The sequence below is a fragment of the Triticum aestivum genome, chromosome 4D (assembly GCF_018294505.1).
Source record: "Triticum aestivum cultivar Chinese Spring chromosome 4D, IWGSC CS RefSeq v2.1, whole genome shotgun sequence".
Classification (NCBI taxonomy): domain Eukaryota; kingdom Viridiplantae; phylum Streptophyta; class Magnoliopsida; order Poales; family Poaceae; genus Triticum; species Triticum aestivum.
The window spans coordinates 7,794,989-7,815,245 of NC_057805.1; the positions used below are offsets into that span (position 1 = coordinate 7,794,989).

Genomic DNA, 20,257 nt, shown 5'->3' on the forward strand with positions numbered 1-20,257 from the left:
TGCTCATGCTTACAATCAGTGTGACAGTTAATGAAAATCATGCTTACAATCAGTCTCTGAGTACTACGCCAATCACCCTAAAATAGCTTTGGACCTTTGGGTCAAAGTTGTGACACAGCGTACAAATAAAGAAAAATAGATTGGTGCTTCTTTCAGAAAAGAGTACTCCCTAGAAAACTGCCAATATAAGCTACTAGTATTTGGTTAGATGATTTGCTGCCGAGAAAGATCCGTCCACAGAGAGCACCACACATCCCACTGGTGGTGGTGGTTGCCAATGCGTGCATGCAGCATGGTTGGTGTCGGTAATTTTTACTTGGCACACCTCGCACTCTGCATATATGCCGGTTCCATACGTACATTTGTGCAGTTCCACCAAAATGCAGCTGAATAACCCTGTTTGCACAGATAATGAAAAAGCGTGATTACATTATAGTGGCACTAGTTGATGAAACACACAAAATAAATAGAAGAAAATATTGCGATAGTATCATAGTATGCCATGCTGCGAGGGCGAGATGGCCCCTGCGACGCCTCATACGGTACGCCTCATACTGGACATCGTCCCAAGTCTCCCAGATACACCTTCTGCGAGTGATGAACATCAGTGTACAGCGGTAGTGCAAGGAGGCGCCTTGAGACATTCAAATCTCTATTTTTGTACATATCAACTAAAATTAAGCACCCCAGTTTGCAGAAATGCTTAAACATTAACAATGGGACTAGTTGATGAAACATACATTAACAAAGAGAAGCACTTTCTTTATCTACATTGGAAATGAAATGATAGAGATGACACTCGCTCTATTTTAACTGTATTATTACTTCATTTTATCAGTGACCCTGGGGTCGAGCAGGTGGCAAACGAGGTGTACCGTGCGTCGCAAGGATGGAGGCCGGGGGTGCTTAGACTGGGATGCTGAAGCTGGCTCTTTCAGTCACCAACATGGATGATTCAATTCATGGGACCTTTTGGTGCAGTTCACCTAAAATGAAGCAATGTCCCGTGAGCTAGCAGCTTCTTCTTCAATTTTTTTTAAGAAAAGGGCTCCAGCCCCGGTTCCATTTCCATCAGAAAACGAAACCCACAGAGCTTCTTCTTCATTAGTTGCAATAAAATTGAGCAACATCAAGGTTGGTTGTGAAGCTCCTGGAATGCTCAACTATAATTTGGATATCATTTGTGCAGTTCAACTAAGATCGAGCATGAAATGTATATCTCTGTTTGCACAAAAAAGGTGGAAAGGAGGGTGACTAACAAGTGATGAAACATGCATCAAATGAAAAGAAGCATGTTCCTTATCTGAATGGCAATCCTACCAGGACAGTAGCAATTTCTAAAGCACTGGCATTGCTAGATATTAGTGTGAGCATTATGATTAACTATGACAACCGTTAAATACGACATTACTTTGGGCACGGGAGAGTAGGCGGACCAGGACAGTTGCATTTCTAACGAAAAGAACCAACTTATCTTAATGGGAAATTTTAGCAGGACATGTAAAGAAGTGCCATTGATTCATATTACTGGAGGCATTACATTGAAAACAACATTGGTTTAACGTGTCCTTACTTTTAACAGTGCGACTGCTACATTTTACCAGTGGCATTACATAAGAGTGGCTCGGGGCAACAAACATCAGAACAGGATATCTTGGTTGGTCCCATTTTTGTTCGGTATAGCCACCTTATACTGTGTGAGGCTAGCAAATCTAGTGCTAGACTTACTCTGTTGACTTGTCCCCCAGTCCCCACTTTCTTTCCTTTTTCAACCAATAGATCGGGTTTATATTGAGTTTGTACTGCGTTTCCCTTTATTTCCCTATTAGACCTAGAGACCAGTTGGATAGCCAGTCTCTGCTACTTTTTGCCCCCATTATTTCCTCTTTCGACCAAGTCCTAGATTCAGGTAACAAATCCTCCCCCACTCCACCCCTTTCTTCCTTGTTTGAACCAAGTAGTACTAGACTCGAGTGCATGAACTAGTTTTACCTCTTAAACGTAAAAAAATTAGGTGGTTTTCGAACAGCCGATCGATCCTATCTACGAGGGGGCCTGAGAAATAGTAAAAGATACAAATGCAGTGACGTCAGGAGCTCGGGAAGTAGAGCAAGGCCGGTTTCGAAGGAAGTTATACCTGATGGTCGCCGGGATGTTGCTAGGTGGGCGGCGAGAGGCCGGATCTGTCCACACTACGGCAGCGAGGAAGAAGGGGTCGGAGGCCCTCCCTCGCCAGCGGTGCTTGGGAGAGAACGACAAGGCAGGCTGATCGGGACGCGCCCAGCAGTGGGTAAGAGCCGTCGCCGAGGACGACCGCGTGAACGTTGCACCTTCTCACCTTCCCCGGCGGAGAGGATCCGGCTGGATCTGTGACCAGCGGTGAGCAGAGAGAGAGAGAGTGTGGCCACCGCTGTCATGTTTAGATCTGGAGAGGCCGAGACAGTGTGAAGAGAGCAACACTAGCAAGCAAGCGCGGAGGCTCCTGCCTATATAGTGGAGTAGTACTAGTTTTCTTTTGTCTACCGGAGCCGGCTTGACCTCGTCAATGACTGTCGAGAAGTCTTCATGCACGTGGCCCGGAGGCGCAGTTGTCGTCATTTTGATCTGAAGCGCCGGATTATAACATATAACACAAAAAAATGCCACATCACAAGAAATCATAACCTCACTGCCCAAAGGAGACAACATGAATCCCGACGGACAAACTAGACGAGGAACAAAGCTCAAATTAAAGATAAACTCGTAGAAAAGGGGTTCGTCGATAGATGTCCTAATTAACATAGCCGGCTTGACCTAGATGGCAGCCGAGTAGTCACTGTTCGTGCATGTGCCCCCAATGACTAGCCCAACTCAGTTGTCGCTGTTTAACCCTCGCAGTGATCCGAAGCACATGACACCTAATTTTGCGAGATGACAAGAAACCTTTTTTTAGATTTCTCACCACAACTACAGCCATGTACAACACAGCCTGCACGATATGTAGACGATAGCCAATCCAGGCGTGTCTGCTGGAGTCTGGTCACATGCATGGACGAACTGATCTTCTGTGTCTTGCAGGGATCGTCCAGGCACCAACGTAGTACAACACTTCTCTAGTACTATCGCTCGTCTCCCTCTTCTATTAAGTCACCCGACTTGTGGGGCCGGGGAGTGTGCCTATGGTCGGTTCTCAATTGCCGTCCCACATGTGTGTGCAAACGCAATATGACGCGCGTTCCATTCGGAGAGCAGCGTGCCAGACCGACCGACCGTCTGGGGTGCGACGCGAACGCGACGGGCGTGCTGTATACTCCGTACATGTGTACCGCCGTTTTCTAGACGCTTTGCTCCATGGCGCGGGCGCAATCCATGGATACAAAATTAGTATACTGTATACTATTTAAAAGTCGAGGGCGGGGCTTTTCCTGCGCAGTAGGCGGGGAAGTTCCGCCTAGTCGGTTCGACAGAGACGCGAGAAGATGAGGGAGTAGGCTGCTGCAAATGTAGGGCTGTGTGATTTGACAGCGAGTTACTGCTGGACAGGTGGGGCCCCGTGATTTGACTTGCCATTATCAGTTTAACTGCGGCGCTACGACCGGCGTGAGTCTCGCGATTCTTGACCACCTCCATACAGGTGCCTCTCCCAATGCTCCACCATGTAGTAGAGGCTGGCTCTTGCATGAGAGCCCACTTCTCCACTTTTTCCTTGCCTCTCTTTCCTCCACATATGCAAAAATGCCATGTAAAGCGCACTATTGTACTTACTTTTACTTGCTCCTACAGGTGCTTAAGCTTGCCACATAGGCATAAACTCTGATGTGGCAAGTTAATCAAGAAGAGAGACTAGTTTGGTGACCCAAGGAAGAAACGGTGCTAAGCGCGTGTACCTAGGTGAAAAGAAAATTTTGAGTCTATAGCTAATTAAATGAAGCAAACTTAGCAACACCATTTCATTGCAAGAGGTCACTCCTTGGCAAATGCAATAAATACTAGTACTCCCTGTGTCCCATAATATAAGAACGTTTTTGGCACTACACTAGTGTCAAAAACGTTCTTATATTATGGGACGGAGGGAGTACGAAGAAAGAGATAGAGAGGAGTAAAAAAATACACTTATAGCCAACCTTATAGCCAACCTTGTTGTAGTATGAGTGACTAAGTGATGACTATGTATGACATGCCAACATCAGATAGCCTAACACACCGTGTTAAATCTCCAAGGGCGTGAGCGACGCGACGGTCGTGGTAGGCGCGACCATGATACGGGCTGCTGGCAGCCCTTGGATCTGAGATCAAATGGTCGCATGCTAAGTTGCTGAAAATTTGCAGAATAACCCTCCAGGATAGGATATTCACCCATAGGTCTAGAATCACGCAATGCAACCGTTCGATCTCAGATCCAAGGGCTCTCGAAAGCCCGTATCATGGGAGAATGCTAAGCCACTACCCTGCCGTTCGCACGCTGGCAGTTCGCTCCTACTCATCCCCGCACGTCCTTCAATACTACGGCGGTTCGCTCCTAGTCGTCCCGTCCATTCACATTACGACAGTTCCACTAATCCTAACCCTCCTCCCAAATCCATGGCGTCCCAAATCTCCACGATCGGCGGTGAGTACAAGGTTAGAACCATCACCGAGATGAGTTCGACGTCATCTACACCCGTTCTTCCGCGACGGTGAAAGGATGCCTTTCTCGCTTCAGACGCATGTTCGAAAACTCAGATGATGAGTGGGTCGCTGGGCTAGATGTTGAGTACACCACAGTCCTGGGACGAGAGAAGGATCTAAAGGACGAAGAGAGGAAGAAGCCCGCCGTGATCCAGGTTTGCGTACATAACGTTTGCTTGGTCTACCACATATGCCATGCCGACGTTGAGTGCCAGGATTTTAAGAACTTCCTCAAGGACAAAATAGTGAAATTCGTTACTGTAGACTTTAAGAACGACAAAGAAGTCCTGGGTCGGATAGGCCTCGTTATAGGCAACCCCTTTGACCTCCAGAAGAATCGGCTGGTGCCCTCTCGTCAGCCTTCAATGCTGACCCTGGCAGGAGCCATGGTTCATCCTTCGTACCGTAAACTGGAGAAACCTCATTACACGTTTCATCGTCATGCATGGCAGCGGAATGTACTAGATATAGACCACATCCACTACGCTACAATGGATGGCTACCTTTGTTTCCATATCTACAAGGGTTGGATGAAGAGCAACAGCCAAGTGTGCGGTTCAAGCAAAGAAGTATCGGCCAAGAGGAAGAGGGACAAGGACGAAGTCGAGGACGTGGACGAGGACTCCGAGTAAGGTGGCAGTGTCGTTGCTCATGGTGGTTCTAATGAAGTGTCTACCGGAATAGTTGCAAAGTTTAATTTCAGGTGTGCTTAATTTAATTTGAGGGGTGTGTTGTGCTGAGCCCCCAGCAGAACTATGTTATGTTTCTTCTCGTTACTTTAACTCTTCAGTATGTACATACTAGTATTTCTTACATTTCATCTTTTAGTTGGTATAGTACTACCACTCGTTTCTTCACATCATATACGTACAATATATATGGCCAACATCATATAGCCAGCAGTTTAGTTGTCAAAGAATTTCAAGGTGCTTAGTTTTGTCAAAGAATTCCAGGATGCTTAGAGGGTTCTTGGATCCAAGGGACTTATTTTAGTCTGACTAAAAATAGTCTCTTTAAGAGGCTAAAGTTCCAAGCACCCCTGACTAAAGAGGGGCTAAAACTAGTCGACTAAATTTTTTTAGTCAGGGGTACCCCTACTAAAATGTGGATTAGTCCTCTCTCTACTCATTTAACTCCTCTCCTTTAACACAGGCGAGTTCTGGATTGGAGGGTTTGGAGGATAATAAATGCTCATTAACTTGATTTTAGCCTTTTTAGTATTTGGATCCAAGCATGGGTGAGGAGAGCATGTTTTAGTCCCACTACTTTTAGTCATGGGACTAAAACGTATCCAAGCACCCTCTTAGTTTTATTTGAGGGGTGGGTTGTGCTGGACATCATTATTGTGACTAGCCTTTTTAATAGTACTATATGCATAATTTGGCGATGAGCGCTCTCTATATGTACCACTTTTTTTTAATTTCAAGTTTTGCTCCATGGCGCAATCCATCGATACTACTGATGTACAAAAGTATACATTTTTTAAAAGGCTAGAGGGCGGGGCAGTCTAGCTTGGTCGGTTTCACGAGAGGCGAGGGCCTTTGTGATTTGACGGCTCATTACTACTGGAAGGCGGGGCCTTGTGATTTGACTGCTCGTATAAATGCGCCGACGACCTGATCGAGGAGGAGCAAAGAACCGTGCGGTATACTCAAGTTTTCCACTGGAGTAGTACTGCGACGGAGGAGCACGAAACACGGCAGCCCAGTGCCATATGGCGATAAAAAATGATCTAATTTGCTAGTCATCTCATTGTTAGCATTGTTCTATTCATTCCCTCAAAAAAACCATTGTTCTATTCATGCCTCGCAGAGAACGTGACACGTGTGGCGAAACACCCGAAGCAAAAGATGAAACACAGGAGCAAAAGAAGAAGGAAGATTATCACCCCAAATGATCTAATTCGTCACGGAGTCGTAACTGCTTCTTCATCGCCTCCACGACCTCCATCTCCTTGCGCGTCTCCTCCGCCATCTTCTTCATTCTGTCCATGACGCGGGATTTCTCGACGCGAGCCTTCATCATCTGTTCCACGGCCGCATTACGTACCTTGGCAGCAGCCGGGTGCTCGATGCGGAGCTTCGCCAACTCCTGCTTCTGTTCCATGACGAGGGTCTGCAGCATCTTCATCGAGGAACTACTATTCTCATGCAGCTTCTTCCAGCCGGCGTTCTTCTCCTTCAACAGGTCGATCTCCTGGCAGAGCTTCGCCTTGTCCTCCTGAAGTCGCAGGATTTCGCCGGTCGCCTTCTTCTCCGAGGCAATGCTCTTCTTCAGCAGCATCACCAAGCCGGTGGTCAACTCCCCCTGCTGATTGAGCTCAGCGGGCATGTCGTCGAGGCTCTCCTTCAGCAACTCCATCAAGCCTTGGATGAACTCCTTCTGCTTATTGAGCTGATCGGGCATGCCGTCGAGGGATAACGACTCCAGCTCCGCCGGCTCGGCATGTTCGCCTCCGCGGCTAGGGCGCTCCTGGGAGCCATTGCCTGCCCATGAGAGATCTTTCGAGGTCTCTGCGTGGCGGCGAGCTCTTTTTTTTCCGCAGCCTTGGTTGCCGCTCCCTTGTTACGAGTAGTTCTCGACCTAGAGCTCTGCTCACCGGCCATGGCAATGACGGAGGAAGAAGAAGCACTGATGAGGAGGAAAGGTAGAGTAATTTTCGGTTAGGTAGTTCCCCTTTTTATAACCTAAGTACTAGCACTAGTACTAATACCTGCATAGTGGGAACACGTTCAGGTTTGGTACGTACTAATAGGTGTGAGCAGGCTTTCGAATGTGATGGGAACAAGGTAAAAATTAATTGATGGTTTTGGTTTCGAGGCCCGAAACGGCTCCCGATGAGTTTAGTGGAACATAAATTTCAAGTACTACACTGCTCAAATGCGTAAATATTATGTTACTGTCAAAAATTGGCACAAAATACGAAGGAGACCAATGGAAGTACTACTAGCAACCCACGATTTAACTACTCGCATGCGCGCAGTGGAGTAATAATGTATTTCTTCCGCCCTCACGTCCACTCAATTTGCATGCGCTGTATTAATTGACCATCAATGAAGTGAACGACTTTACACGCGTCAAATTATCACATGGGGTGGATCTTGGTACAAAATTGCGTCCGCCCGTGTACCCGCGTGTGCGTGCGAGGGAATGAGTGCGTGTGTGGCGTGCGTGCACATCTTCGCTTCGTGCATGTACCGCCAGTATGGCTCAGGGAGGACGAGTACATTCTTCTGGAACCAGTAGCACGTCACTGTGATCAATCCACGCAAGGAGGTCGCGACAACGCCTCCACATGTGCCACGTGGCTTCATGAACTATAAGAGAGACACTGTGTAGCGTGCCATTGGTATTCTAATTTACGTGTTTTGCACATACTCGAAGTACTAGTAAGGTACACGTGCATTGCACGCATCAGATTTTGCAACCAAATTATGAATAAATACCACACTATAGCATGTAAGCTCTGAGTCATATATGCCTGATGTAGCCCTTCGTTTAATTCTTATAGTTCATCTCATTCAAAATCAATTAGTTTTTATAAAAAAGCTAAGAACGCGGGAATAGGAAAAACATGGGATTATAGTGGAATGTCATCTTGAATCCTACAGGATTGTACGAGTGTTTGATTGTGCATAGAAAAAACGCAGAATTCTTTCAAAGAGGTTTGAGTGGATGGGATGTTTCCTATGAAATCTAGTGCAAATGAATCATATGGAAAAATTCCTATGGTTTACAATCCTACGAATCAAACAACCAAGATAGGAAAAATTCCTAATGATTAGAATCCTCCAAAATTCCTTTGAGAATCCTTTGAATCAAAGAAGCCCTCAATCTATATTATGATTCATGGAATTGTGCGTTGTAAAGCATAAAGTAAAAACAAATAATGGCAATTCAACTAGAAAAAAAGTTTGGCAGTTATGATACGGAAGATTCTAGAACAAAAGAGAACCACTGTTGTTTTGAGGTTTGTGCATTATGCTTAAGTTCAACCATGGAGTCTGCTAGATTGTACATGTGGCAAAATCCGGTGGGGGGCTAGAAGATGGTGCGAGGGGCCGAGTGGAGGGAGACTATGAAGGAATGCACAAGTGCGAGATCGATATTTAGAGAGAGGGGCGAACACGTGCGCTGTTGCGCGCAGTGGCGGAGCCATGAAAAATAAATGAGCTAGGGGGCCAAGCATTGCTAATCCTTTACGAGGAGGGTCAATTCATGAACTTAAACCATTTTTAGCAGCAATTGTCTAATGATCACATTCATATTAGCCTCGATATATAGTGATGTTAGGGGGGAGGGGGGCAGGGCCCTTACTGCCCCTGTCTTCGCCATTGTGCACACGTGTGAGAGATGAAGCGGTAGGCATGGATGATGAGAGGGGGACGTTGGATATATAATTAATGTGGGTGTATTAGCTATATATGTTAATCCTATATAGAGAGGTATAGATTGATCGATGTGGACGTGGGAAAGAGGGTGAGACCTCACTGGATATATCGATTGATCGGTTTGTGTGGAAAACTATGAAAGACCTAGCTATATACACACATACATAGAGGAACATCGATCGTTGCGCATGCACGCGTGAGAGATAAAGAATGCACGATATGATGGAGAGGGGGATGTGTGTGGGTGTGTGCCTTCATGGGAGACCGACCTGAAGAAAAAGATTGTATGCGTGCGATGGATAATGCCGACTAGTAGTGTGTGTGCATGCATGCACGAGAAAAAGTTAGTGGTACAATTATAAAGAGAAGACTACTGTGTGGGTGTAAAAGAATAGGTGAGGTCATAATCAATGTAAAGTTGAATTCAAATATTTGAATAAGAGATCCTGATGTTTGAAACCCATGCATGCATGAATATAACGGAGATCTGCGCGGTGTGGTTTGGAAACGAGCATGTTGTAATGTATACACATTGAACAAGGTCGGACTGATTTGAATTTGAGATACCAATGACAAACATCATTAGGCCACGTCGCATCCGTGCATGGACACACTATTCTAATTGGAGATGATGGGCGGCTTTCGCATCACATATCTATATCTATACCCCTATATATATATTATATTGTGTGCGGGTAACTTTAACTTTGAAAGATGGTCGTTGGATGAGGCGAATCCGATGGTCCAAAGATGGCAAATTTGAGCACTACTGACCGTTGGATATCATCTAGATTCCACCAGATTTCGCCACATGTATAATCTAGAAGACTCCATGGTTGAACTTAAGCATAATGCACAAACATCAAAACACAAGCACTTCTTATTTGTTCTAGAATCTTCCGTATCAGAATTGCCCAAATGTTTTTTCTACATGATTTGCCATTATTTGTTTTTTACTTTATGTCTTACAACGCACAATTCCATGAATCTTAAAATAGATTAGCTTCTTATAAAAACTAGATGATTTGAATGAAATGAACTATAAGAGTTAAACGAACATCTACATCATGCATATATGACTCAAAGCTTGCATTCTATAATATGGTATTTATTCATTATTTGGTTGGCCAAATCTCATGCGTGCAATGCACGTGTACCTTACTCTAGTCTAAATGGTGTTTGTGTGTGTGTTGTGCGTGTTGAGGTGCAAATTGTCTTTTTTTGGTACACGTTAAGCTTGTTCTTCGAAATTTCAAGCCGCGCCTTGTTATGCCAAAAATTCAAGCTAGCGTCTCTGTCTATCGTGCTGCGAAACTCCCGCCTCTTCAACCCGCGCCTTGTTAGCCCGAAATATTTAAGATATATCTTTGTCTCGTTGTGCTCCGACAACTCCCTCCATCTCAACCCGCGCCTTGCTATTCCGAAATTACAACGCGCGCGAAAACTCCCACCTCCTGTGAAATCCCGACACGCGAAATGCCCGTGGTACCCCTGAACCGAAAGAACCGCCTCAAATCGGTGGGGGTACTTTCGTAACTTACCCCACATTTCGGACAAGCGCGTCTCTAAGCCATGGTTCCCCACTGCCATCCCATCCGCCCACCCATTCGTACACCGAGGCCGCGAAAAGCCGCGATGAAACCCCACACCCTGCTCCGTCCGCCACCCAGCCGGAGCCTCTTCCCCGACGACGTCGTCCACAGCAACACCTCGACGTCCTCATCCACCGTACCGGATGAGGATCCGTCATCGATCTCATCGTCCCGCCGGTTCAGCCACCCCGTCCTCCACCTCCAAGGAGCTGCGCCGACGTTCCCCTCGTCTTTCGCACCACCTCCATTCCCACACCGCCGTCTTCACCTGCACCACCGGAAGAGCATCATCATCACCGTTTCCTCGGATGAAGCTGCGGCCTAATCGGCGCCGCCAAAGAGGTTGTACACTAATCGCCGCATTTTCTACTTGATTCGATCTCACGGTGCTGCCGGCGCTCGGTCCCGAGCCGACACGGCGCGGCTCCATCCACGGCGGCATCGCCGGCCACTTCCTCCATGGTGTCGCTCCCTCGGCGGCGACGTCCACATCAGTAGGAGCTGCTGCTGCTTTAGCTCTCGCTCGCGCTGCTGCTCTGCTCTTGCTCTCGGTCCCCTGCCTGGTGTGCTCTTGCTATTGCTCTTGCTCGCGCTGCTGCTCTCGCTCTTGCTCTTGCTTGCGATGCTGCTCCGATTTAGCTACACTTCAGTCGACTGAATCGACTTTTGGGTCAGTCGATTTTCAGGGGGGGCTCGCCGGGGTGAAGGAAGAACCAGCCGCAGCGGGGAGGGGGGCTCGCCGGAGAGGTACCCCACTATCTATCTTAGGGTTCAGGATGGGGGCGGTGGTCGCCGGCGGTGGCGGGGCGTTGGCGGGGCGGTGGCATGGGGATCGCCGGAGAAAAAGCTCGGCACGGGGGGGCCTAGAGGGATGGCCGGGGCGGCGGCGGACCGGCGGTGGGGAGTGTTTTCGGGGCGGGCGGGGAGGCGCACCGCCGGCCGCGGGCGGCGGGGGGCTGCTGTTTGGCCGGTGGTGGCTGGCGGCTCAGGGGGGTGCAGGTTGAAGATGAACCGCAGGCCCTTGATTTCGTATCCAACGACTGCAAAATCGACTGACCAGAGATGAAAAAGTCAGTCGACCGATGTGTAGCCTCACCTTGCTAGTGCGTTCAGTTTCGACAGCAAAATTCAGTTTCGACAGTTAAGTTCAGTTTCGACAGTTAAATTCAGTTTCGACAGTTAAGTTCAGAGATGAGCGGCTAATGTATTTTACATCTAGCACTTTGTGGTTATGTATTTTACGTCATGTATTGGAGATGCTATTAGAATTCCACTCAGGTTAACGTTGTTCGTTGTCTCTCTTGTCCTGCTTCAGCCTCGGCGTCGTACAACTCACCGGAGCTGCTCCAACGACGAAACCCTCCATCACAGCGGAGCAGTACCTCGGGCTCCATCTCCAGACGCCTAAGATCTTCTTCCCCTCCTCCGACAGCCAAGTCAGCCGGAGCATCCTCACCGGCCAACCCAATCACGCTAAGATCGACATGGCTTCGCCAAAGAGGTTGTACACTTGTTGCATCTCTTTTTTACTCTACATGTTATATATATTGTCCACTGAGCACTCATAGTAACGGGAAATACGATTATTTTATCCTACTATATGACAAGCAGTGAGGTACCAGGCAACTTAGCTATCCGTGATGGACTCTCTTGAACGCCATCATTATTTATCTCTGCGCGTTTGAGCTGTGCATTTGTCGATGGGCCTGGGAGTTGAGCTAGTATGGCAGTGGCCTGGGTCCAAAGTAATAGAAGTAGCACAAAAACATTTTTTAGTGTAGGATTTTCCTTGCTCAAGCCTGCCTACTAGAATCGCCAGTGCTTGAAAGGAAAAGTGAATGAAAAACATCGGAATTGGAAAGTTTCCTATGGTACTACTTTTCATGAATTTGGTGCAAAGGAATGGAGCAAAGGAAAACTGTAGGATTTGTTCCTTTAGTGTCTCCTTGAAAGAAAAACCGTAGGAATTCTAATTTCCACTTCTCCTCCTTTTCATATTCCTATTCATCAAGCACAAGACTAAGAGATAGTAGCATAATAGCATTATAACCGTACATTTTCTTGTGGTTTGACTTAATCTCACCATGCTTTTTTGCATCCTGTGATCTTCCAATTGTTGTGAATCAAACACCCAGATTGGCAGAAATCCTGTGTTTTTAAATTCTATATTTTGCACGTGCATTCCTATCCTATTCCTATCTATTTCCTATCCCTGCATTGTTAGAATCCTTAAATTCAAACAAGCCCTTACTCAATTACTTCTGTTACAGATATGTGTCAAAGAAAACCTTGTGTGGTTTGTCCTGCTCCTGCGACGCTGTGTTCCACCCCAGCTCAGCTGCTCCAATGACGGAAGGGTTCACCACAGCAGGGATCCGCTCTCCAGACTGTCTTTCGCCGCCTCAGATCTTCTTCCCCGCCGCTGGCAGCCACGGCAACTGCATTACCATCATCAACTGAGCAGATGACCTTGAGGACTACACGGGTCCGCAAGAGAGGTCGCACTCTTCCGTGTCTGCTTACGTTATGCGTCGCTTAATATGATGACATGCTACATTATCGTTGTGTTCACCTATTAGACTCCGAGTCAGGTCCAAACTAATGCTGAAACTTGAGTTTTTAAATGGTTGTGGGGTACATATTGGGGCAGCAATCAGTACTATCTGTCTACTATCTGGTTAATCTCCGGTGTCTACTATGAGTTTCATGTTGGGTGCAAACAAACATTAAAGGAGCCATTATTTGTATTTTTTAACTAAAGCTATTATCTGCCTGCTATCATTGGTTTTGGGTCTATCCACAGTTTGCTACCATCACTTTGGATTTGTGCATGCACTCCTTACATAATCTCACTATGTTTTATTCCTATGCATGCCAGTTATTGTACACAATGGAACTGATCATGTAGAGCAAAAGAGACGAGCCTTGCGTGGCAATAAAATTTCATGCAGACGTCGTTCCATGGTGGGCGCAAAGGCAGCCCCCCTTCACCCATTTCGGATCGTAATCAAGAGGAAGATAACTGTTCCGAGGGGGATTCAGAAGGAGAAGACCACTCCTATTTACCCCATGAGGTCTTCGCTCTAACTTGGCATGCTGATGTTGGTAATATCATGCATATGGTGCCTTGCATTGCTTACTGTATACATTAAAGATGTCATCTGCTTAGTTTAGACATGCTTTGTGTCAATGCCATCTGTTTAGTTTCTTTATCGTATATGTGAATCATGCAATGCCATCTTGTCTAGCCAGGCATCATATATGTGAATTTTGCAATGCCACCCTGGTTAGCCAGTCATCTTATATGTGAATTATATCATGCCATCATTTTTTATTACGTGTTAAATTTGTCAACAATTTTAGTACATTCAATTACTCTTCCTGTGCATCAGCCATTCGGCACGGTCATGGAAAAATCTGGAGTGGAAACAAGGTCTTCAGAGCAGACAATGCTATCTGACGAAGCGCATGTCTTGCTGGTTACCGATAGCTCCTCAGAGGAGGATTCAGAGACAGATGACCAGTCATATTTCTCCCCCGAGGTGCATGCCCTAACTTGGCAGGGTTATGTTGCTCATATCGTGCGTATGGTATCTTGCATTGCTATGTCATTTTCTTAGTTTAGACATGCTTTGTGTGAATGCCACATGTTTAGTGTCTAATTACCATATATGGGAATTATGCAATGCCATCTTGTTGCAAGACATTATATATGTGAATTATGCAATGTTATCTTGTTGCAAGGCATTATGTATGTGAATTATGCAATGCCATGCTGTTTAGGCAAGCGTCATATATGTGAATTATATCATGCCGTCCTTTTTTTGTATTTCTCATTGCTTTTGTCGACAATGTTTGTATATTCAACTGCTCTTCCTGTGCATCAGCCATTTGAATTGGTGATGGAGAAATCTGGAGTGAAAACAAGGTCTTCAGAGCAGACAATGCTACCTACTGAAGCAGATATCTTGCTGGTTACAGATAGCTCTTCAGAGGAGGATTCAGAGGCAGATGACCAGTCCTATTATCCCCCTGAGGTGTATGCTCAAACTTGGCAGGGTTATATTACTCATATAATGCATATGTTGTATTACAATGCTTAGTTTTACATCATATACACAATATTGAATGCCATCTCCTTAGTTGACACATCATATATGCGATTGCCCTCTGCTCACTTCCTTAGTATATAAATCATATATTTGAATTATGTCATGCCATGATGTTTACATAGACAGCATGTATCTGAATTATGGCATGCCAACCCATTTTCTAAAGACATAATATAGTTATATCATCTCATCCTGTTTACATAGTCATCATATTTTAAATTATGTCATTCTATCCGTGAATTATATCATGCCATCATGTTTCCGTCGACGGCATGTTTGTGATTTATGGCATGCCAACCACTTTAATAGACACATCGTATAGTTATATCATGTCATCCTGTTTACATAGTCATCATATTTTGAAATATGTCATTCTATCCTCTTTAGTTAGCCATCATACATATGAAATTGTGTCATGCTATCCTGTTTAATTAGCCATCATATATGTGAAATTATGTCCTGCTATTCTGTTTGCTTAGACAACATAAATGTGAATTATTTCATGCCCTGTTTTCTTCCCTACTATCCATTGCACCTATCTATCTTACGATGTCTGTACATTCAATTACTTTTCTTGTTTATCAGTCATTTCAATTGGAGGGAGTGATGGCAGTATCTGTGGGAGTAAAAACACGGTCTTCAGAAAAGATCGTGCTACCTGTCGATGCAGATAGAACCACGGTTGTACTTGCCCAAGAACCAGCCCCACCACACATAACCCATACTCATGCAGATTGTACCCCTACCCAGTTGGACAGAGAACTAGCTACACCCCTTCTAACCCCAACCCCAGCAGATAGACACCCAGTTCCCGTTGACACAGCACCGTCTCCACCACAGAGCACCCAAACACGAACGGTTAGTAAGGCAACTGCAGTGCCCAAATCACGAGGACCACCACTCCGAACCCGAAGTCAACGCTTAAAGAAGAAGAAGAATTGTTCTCAAGTCAGGTTCCGTAGCTATGGTTCATATTTACTGATACCAACTAATTTCAAATTTGAAGGATGCAATTGAAACTCCAATGGCGCAACAGGTATGTTTTAAACCTGTTTCTTCAACGTGTTTGGCTGTTTGCTGTTGTAACTTGCTCTATGTTGATTTCAGTTTCAATTGAATAAACAGTTATGTTCTCATGCCATGCACATTACAAGTGTTGTTATTGCTATGTAGTTTCCCACACTTATATTCTGTCTATGCTGCTTTGTCTTAAATAGATATGATTCGAACTGTATCTATCTTGATTTGGCAACATAAACTAGAATGATATAGACCATACAGTGACCATACTACATAGATATATGTTTGTTTCATGCTGTTATCTTGTCCACCTTACTACTGAACTGGTTTACCAAAATGAGTTTCATATACTACATTGTAAACCTGAGATGTGTTTGTTTGTTTCTCTTTTAGAACGCGAATAAAATATTGGAGAAGAGTACCCTGTTATGCAATGGTAAAGGAAGTAATGCAGATAAGGTTCAAGATAGTGAGACATCCATGTTGGTCTCCAAGAAAGCTGATAAAAACTATATTGAAGACACTGAGACAACCCCAAAGTCCTGTCTTGATGTAGTGTTCGAGTTACTGGCTACCACTGCTGGCACCAGCTCTTCGAACTCGTTGCCTGAATCAGTTCGGCTTCTTGAGTCTCAACTTCAAGTTGAAAGATATCGATCAGATGTTATGCGACAGGAAGCCGAAAGACTGAGGAAGTCCCTGCAGAATTCAGATGCATACTTTCTGGTGCAACAGCAAGCCCTGGAGGACTTAAGCGCCAAACAAGAGAAAGTTAATAAGCTTGCTAAGCATCTTGCCACCATTATGGGTACCCAGGATATTGTTTCTTGAGCTCTTCTGAAGTGGTTTCAGTTCTGCACTTGTTTTGCTGCGGCGTTTATATGCTGCTGTGTTCCCTATATTTGCACTGGTGGCGAACTTTGATGCCCAGTGGATGTAATATGTGTAATAGCCGTGATAGCCTAGTGTAAGTTGCTTGCTTATTTATTTCCTTATTGTCTTGTTTATTTATTTGCTTGTAGTCAGTGCAGTTCTTTTTCTGCGATTTGCTAGTGGCTGCAATAACCTATTTTTTAAAACTAGGCCATAATAACCATGGGCTAATATTTACTGTAGTGACACTGGGCCTCCTACGGGCCGTAAAAACAGTGGGCCTTCTATGGGCCGTAGAAACAGTGGGCCTTCTACGGGCCGTAGAAACAATGGGCCTTCTACGGGCCGTATCATCAATGAGCCTTATACGGGTCGTATGATCGATTGGCCAAACATGGGCCAAACAGACCGCATTCTGGCCGTAAACGGGCTAGAGTTGGAATCGTCCGTTCATGGGCCGACCATAACGGGCCATCGTTAATAGGCCGTATTTGATGACGCTATGAAAATGGCCCAACGTATTAACGGACCACAAACGGGCCGACTGTAACCACGGGCTGAATTTGGCCCACAAGCAGAAAATGACAGTAACGGGCCGTAAGTAAACGAATGCTGGAAAATAGCCCAAGAATAAATAGGCTCTGAGAAGGCCGAAAGATAACATGGGCTGGAAACGGCCCAACGGAATAACGGGCCGTTAATGGGTATAAAGTGATACACTGTCCTTTACGGGCCAGTTTCACCACAGGCCGTTAATGGGTGTAAAGTGATACACTGTTCATTACGGGCCAGTTTCACCACGGGCCGTTAATAGGCCAAGAGTTACATAGGGCCTCATATGGGCCGAAAGACGTCATGGGCCATACATGGGCCAGAAGTGAAAACGGGCTGGAATCATATTGGATAACCCAGATGACGCTACTGGGCCTAATTCGAATAGGGCGTAACGGGCCTTGGGTTAGCGGGTTGTAAATGGGCTATATGCGAACAGGCCGTTAACAGACTTTCCATGGGCCGGCCCGCCACCTTTTCACCAAGTCAAACGGGCCGGCCTTTTCACAGGAATGGGCCTCTGTTGGGCCGTGCCACGTGTCGACGTATCATAGGCGCCTTCTGTCCAATGAGTGGATGACATTTGTCCCAGCGATGAGCCGACACGTGTTTCCTCCAGCCAATGATGATTTTACACGTGGAAAATCCCCATTGGTCGGGGCTGTTAACGGGTTATCGGATCCAAAACCCGACCCGATAGCTTAACGGTGTTCCGTTGCGGTGGATGCCACGTGTCGGTCACCCTTGACGAAAGCACTTCTGTGACGCGCGATTTATCGTCATGGAAGTGGACACTTCTGTGATGATAATTTTGGTAATGTCATGGAACACTTCTACGACAGCACAGGTATTACTATCTTGATTCTGTCATAAATTTGTCATGGATGTACATGCATGACAAAAAACGCGACCTACTGTGACAAACACGTATCATCACGGAAGTGTATTTTTTTGTAGTGTCATGCGGAACCCGAGGGTTCGGCATAAGGCGCAGGAGGAGGTCCGGTGAGCGATGGCCGGCCACAGCAAGGTGACGGAGGACGGCCTCGGCAACCTCCACTACCCGCACATGGTCGTCAAGGAGTCTCTCCGGCTGCACGTGCCGGGCCCGCTGTTGACGCTCCGCCAGTGCAGGAGCCCGTGCCAGGTGCTCGGGTACGACGTGCCCGCGGGCGCCATGGTGCTCGTTAACTCGTGGGCGATCGCCAGGGACCCCGCGCACTGGGACGCACTGGAGGAGTTTCTGCCGGAGAGGTTTGACCAGGAGCAAGGTGGCGCCGGGAGGGACTTTAAGGGCACAGACTTTGAGTTCATACCGTTCGGAGCAGGGCGAAGGATGTGCCCGGGGATGATGTTTGGGCTGGCGCACATCGAGCTCGCGCTCGCCGCGTTGCTGTTCCACTTCGACCTGGAGCTGCCTGCAGGCGTGGACGCGGCGGGGTTGGACATGACGGAGGAGGCTGGCATCACCACGCGGCGGAGGTCCGAGCTTCTCGTGGTGGCCACCACGCTTGTTCCTGTACCATAGTACTAGATATCAGCGATCACTACTATGCCAGCAAATAACAATGATAAACAAGGAGATCTATAATATAAACAGTACAAAGGTACTACATATAATCATCTCATGAAATTGCTTCATGCTTGTTGGCCTTAGACTACCCACAGTGGGAGTAATATAGGTAGTAACATCACACATATCTAAATAAATTAGATGATGTGGCAACCAATAAATGAAGAAAGAGAGGAAAATGGTAACATAGCTAGTTACTAGTAAGATGAGTAACATCGCACGTATCAAAGCAAGATGAGTCTATAGGCTAATAAATGAAGTGTTGCATGTTACCACACATATGTTACTCCCCACTATAGAGGTAGTAACATAGACTAGTAACATAGGAATGTTAGACTAGTAACATAGGAATGTTAGACTAGTAACATAGGCATGTTACTAGTCTATGTTACTACCCATTGTTGCTAGTCATAAAAAAACGTTTTTGCTATTTATCAGTCACTTAAAAACTAAGATGATACTTCGTGCGATTGCCGCGGGTATCGATTGCAACAATATTTCAAGAGATTTTTTTTAGAGAGATTTAATTGCGTGAAGCATAAATATTTGAATTGATAATATATGAACTAACAGTTTTGCTATTTCATATCCAGATGTGAAATACTTATCTCACATCTAAGAGGCGCTAGAATGGTGGCCAATCAGCTACGCCATGTGGCGCATGCTGGTGGGTCACGGTGAGAAAGTATTTTTTAGTTTTTTAAAATGGTAGGGAGACTTTTTTTAGAGAAGTTTTTCTACATTTTTCTTTCCTTTTAAGATGGTTGTGATGTCCACGTGACGCGAGAATATTTTTAAATTTTTTGACATGATAGTTAGTTGCGCATAGCTTTCTCTCAAGCGGCCCGCAATGGCGGGCCCCAACCACTAGTCACCATCAGAGGCAGAGACAGGGGGTGTGAGCAGGGGTCAGACACCCCCCATCGCCTCGCCCAGGTACTAGTATTACTATTCTAGCCCAAAGGGGAAGTAATATAGGCTTGCTCGTAGGCATAATCATGCTAATGACATCGGGACTTTCCAGCCCAAAGGCCCAAATTATTTGCAGCCGGCAGATCAAGTAGGAAAATTTCCTATCCCTTTTCAGATATATTTCGGACCCAACAACGCTTGAAGCATTGGCAGTTAGAGAAGCTATGGATCTAGCAGATGATCTCTATGCCCAAAGAATTCATGTGACATCGGACTGCAAGGTGGTGGTTGACGGACATTCAGAAGAAAAATTTGTCGAGTTATGGGGCTATAGTTCAAGAGATTATAAGCCATTCTCTTTCCTTTACTTTCTGTAATATAGTTCATGAACATAGGAGCTCAAATTTTGAAGCTCACAATTTAGCGAAGCATGCACTTACCTTGGGGGCTGGCCGCCATGTTTGGCTGGGGCATCCAGGGAATCTTCCATCCCTCCCTGTAAACATTGTGACGAATTAATAAAGCTTCGTGGAATTGTCTCAAACAAAAAATTCCTATCCTTCCCGTAATCACGTTCGTGGCTCC

At 45.9% G+C, this 20,257-nt stretch overlaps 1 pseudogene; it reads left to right on the forward strand.

The window, feature by feature from the left end:
• LOC123099355 (desmethyl-deoxy-podophyllotoxin synthase-like) overlaps positions 1 to 20,049 on the forward strand; it is a 51,253-nt pseudogene extending 31,204 nt beyond the window's left edge.
• The last annotated feature ends 208 nt before the right edge of the window (positions 20,050 to 20,257 follow it).